Raw genomic sequence first — 4,270 nt, forward strand, 5'->3', positions numbered from 1 at the left:
TGAACCAAACATGATCCTCAATTCCTTCAAGTATGTTTTCAAATCAAAATTAAGAGTATATCTATTTTGTTGACAAATCTAAACTAAGCTTTTTCTAATGACTGGATCGAAAGGGTGAAGAACCCCAATAAACAAGAACAAGTATCACTATTGTTTTCTATGTCAGTGTGATCTTCTAATGCGATCCTATAACTAGGAAGAACCGCATATAATTGGTCGGATTGCGGCTTTGAGATCATCGTAAAATCTTTGCTCCGAAAATCTGCTAGCTCTTCTCCTTGCTGCTGTAGCTATCTTGAGTCTTTCAGACTCGGGCATCTTCACGATTTTCAGGACTGCATATGCATATTCTTCTACATTTTGAGCAAGAAATCCTGTTTGTTGTCCATCTTCATCTAAAACAATGTCCATTTTCGGGCCAGCAGAATTATGAGCTGAGGGGGGTCAAGCAAAATGAATATCATTTTAAAAACATTTTTAAAACGGAAAACAAAAGTAGCTCGAATCAGAAATTATAATATCAGTTGCCATGCTAGCTCACCTATAGGTATGGCTCCTGCAGCCATGTACTCTACAACACTAATGCCAAAGTGCTCGTCTATCATTGAGTGGATTCCAGCAACAACCCGCCCAAAAGACTTACCAAGTCCCTGCATAGTGTATGAAACCGATCAAACAAAGAGTTAAAACATATATATTGCAGTAACGCAAATGCAGACAAACTTGATTATCTGTTGATCATCAATTTTTGGATGATTTTCATTTAGCGAGAGGATCCAACTAAACTTATACGTAATTGTTCTTACCTATACATCACGTTTTTATGGAATTCCACATTGTCTTGAATGTTCAATTGCACTGCTTTGTCTTTCAAATTCTGGAGTCTTTCCTCGTCTGATTTATTTCGGAAACTACCTACAAACTGCAACTTAGGTCTTCGAGAGTGTTTATCTAGTTTTTTTATAGCAACAGAAAATGCCTCAAGTTGAAGACTATGTGCCTGAGTCAAAAAAAATCAAACTGTAAAGAGTTTCTAGAACTAATCAAGGTTCCAAAACTGAAACACCGGAACCATTAAAAATTTAGCTTGAAGGTCTATGTAAGTATGTGCACCTTCTCGGGACGAAATTGTGCAACAGATATGATTTTTGGAGTTTCCACCGACCTTTCCAAAGGAAGTGCCTGTTTCAGATGTAAACTGGTAAGAAATCACAGATGAATGGCACTAAAAAATATAAAATGCACTATGATTGGTGATGAATAACGAGAAACAGAACCTGAAGTCCTGAAGTATCACAAGGTGGATAACCTCGCTTAATGCATTTAGGACTACCCCAAAGCTTCTCGATGTGAGACTGAGTCCATGAAGAGTTGACCATTACAAGATGTGCACAAGATCCCATCATTACAAAATGTGTTTGGAAGGACTTGTTAAATAGACTTGTTGTATATACTTGTTGCATAAATTGTGAGACAAAAATGTATGAACAAATCCAAGAACAATAACAGCAATTGCTTATGCAATTCAATATCAAATCTTTCTAGATTTAATGTTTGGATTTTAAGAAGTTAAGGGGGGAATCCCTTTCTTGGACTGGATAATATTTTGTACAAATGCAACAACAACTGCTTAACAAAGCTGAAGTAAGAAGCAGCTCAAACATTAAAACTAAACAGTTAAGCAAATTCAAAACTAATTGCATAATAGATTTAATGACTGTCATTTGCTTTAAGATTGAAATTTTGAAACTTGAAAAATGAAATGACTAAAAATGTTCCTGTCGAATAACATGGACTAAATCTACAACTTTTAAGCATAATAAAAGGCTAATAGTAGAATTTAACCAAACAGATTTAATTGCTGTTAAGACTACAATTTCAGAATTCGAAAAAGTACATGTACTAAATCCACAACTTAAGCAAAGTACAAAGTCTAATAGCTGAATTTGGTCAAACAACACATATACTAGTAGATCAAAATGAACTGAAAGTTTAAAAGAATGAGAGATGAAGCAAACATCCTATGTCTTGCATACAACACAAATGCCAGAATCAAAGCAAAATTAGCCACTGCTCAAACATATGTTGAAATTGAGCAGCCTAACCCACTCTCTTATTTATCTATAAGAAGATGGAAGATGCTTATGTTTGCTACAACACTACTACTCAATGCATATCTGGATTCGGGGAATATAACTTTTCAAGGACTTGGAAAAGCAAATCACACCTAAGCCAAGTCTACATAAAAAAGAATGTAAAAAGGATGGGGGAAAGGTACCAGCAGCCTCCAGTTGTTTCTGAAGTTCTTGGCCTACAGCATCATTTTCAGCCTAGACAACAGGGGTAAAATGAAAATGAAAACAGAAAATTCCAACAACTAATTTAAAACGAACAACATTATTGAACAAACTATATTACTTGAAGTTCAGCAATACTTCTAAGTTGAGCAAACCACCATCACAATTTACATGTGAAAACTAGAATAACAGTTAGCTTCCATCAAGATACAGTATTACCAATTAAAAAAAATATCGTCCATATCAATAAATTCATCAAATGGCTTCTGAGTGACATACAGATTAGACGTTCCTTCTACCATTTCCATCAGCAGCACTAGAAAAAGCAATTCTATCTAGCTTTTCACAAATAACTAAAACTAAAGAATTGAAAGGGCAAGGGAAGGGATTGTAAAATGGATTTCGATTTAATGTGACATGAAAAGTAAACATTGGTTCTAAATAATTATAATGATAGGTTAAGGAACGTACTTCCATTGTAGTGGTGAACTCCAACTATGCACAACATGGCATAATACTCGATCTCCGACTTCCTAAGAGGAGGGCAGTTGTTGGCAATAATAATCAACTTACCTACAACATACAACAAAATAAGTATACATGTCTTCCAATGCTCAATCAACATTATATTAGCAACACAAAGGGAAAAATCGATTTTCAAACAGAATCTGTTTAAACACTATCTCCCAAAAAGGAATTCATTCACTTTTAGTTTACTATTCAAAACAAGAAATCAAACCCATCATTTTTCATATAACAAAACAAACTACAAGTGACAGAGATGTTCAAAACAACAACCAGATTGCTCGACATTTCAATATGGGAGAGGAATAAGTTCAATTTTAAAGAAACAATGGAATACCTTTGGAGCTTCTGAGAGATTTGAGAACAGTTTTGTAACCCAAAGTGTATTTCCCACTTTTCATAACGAGAGCCAATCTGTTGTTAATGCTCTCATGGGTCTCTTCTGCATCAAAATACCATCATCAACAACATAAAAATGAATTAGCATGTTTTCAAAAAATTTAGGTTAAATATTCAAAAAAAAAACAAAGAAGAAGAGAAAACGAGTAAAAGGGTCTTTACAGTCTTCTTGGCGGCAACCATTGTCGTTGGAGGATAGGAGATCTTCGGCGAGAAGAGAACTGGAGGTTTGGTTCGCTGGCAGCTTCTGTTGATGTTGGGAGGGAGAGGGTGGGGTGGAGAATCGATTTCGGCTTGAGAGGGTAAAAGGGAGACCGATTAGGCAATCTTTGATTTTGGAACCTAATAGCAAATCGGCGCTGAAGTAGAGAAAAGTCGAATCCGTCCGAAACGTAATAGGCCCGTATTAGGGCAAAGCAGCCAACCAAACATGGTGAATAGTTTTTCTTAACAATAATTTAAATATCAAAAAAATCTTAAAATTCATAATTTATTTTCTAAAATATAAAATATTTTTTGAAATTAAAATTATACTAATTTAAAAGAAATCATAAAATTCTAAAGAGAATAAGCGGTGATGTTGCACTTTACAAGCAAGCTCATGCTGTCACTCAACACTCATCATTGGTCCTCTTTAGATATCAATCTGGCATGTTGTTGGGGACAACACAATAGTTATCATTTGTTTATCTATTATTTAACAATAAATGTATCATACTCTTGGAGGTTAAGGCGTGAAATTCTAAAAATGTTTAAAAATTTTGAAAGCTTTTCTAAAAATATCATGTTTTATATTATTATTTTCAAAATTATTAAAAACTATATATCCAGAATGAATTTAGATAAATTGACATTCATATTCATTTGAGTTTGGACATCTCTTTGTCTAGATTTGTTTTGCAAGTGAAATTAAGTTTCTTATATTATTACTTTTTGATATTATAAAATATAAAATTACTAAAAATGCATGTCCAAATTGAAATTAAACAAACAAATGTCTACATTAATCTAAATTTGGACATCCATTTGTCCAGATTCATTATGCACAA

At 33.8% G+C, this 4,270-nt stretch overlaps 1 pseudogene; it reads right to left on the minus strand.

Moving 5' to 3' along the window:
- On the minus strand, positions 1 to 3,889 carry LOC107901181 (GDP-Man:Man(3)GlcNAc(2)-PP-Dol alpha-1,2-mannosyltransferase-like; annotated as a pseudogene).
- Between the last annotated feature and the right edge of the window lie 381 nt (positions 3,890 to 4,270).

Source organism: Gossypium hirsutum, chromosome D06 (assembly GCF_007990345.1).
Source record: "Gossypium hirsutum isolate 1008001.06 chromosome D06, Gossypium_hirsutum_v2.1, whole genome shotgun sequence".
Classification (NCBI taxonomy): domain Eukaryota; kingdom Viridiplantae; phylum Streptophyta; class Magnoliopsida; order Malvales; family Malvaceae; genus Gossypium; species Gossypium hirsutum.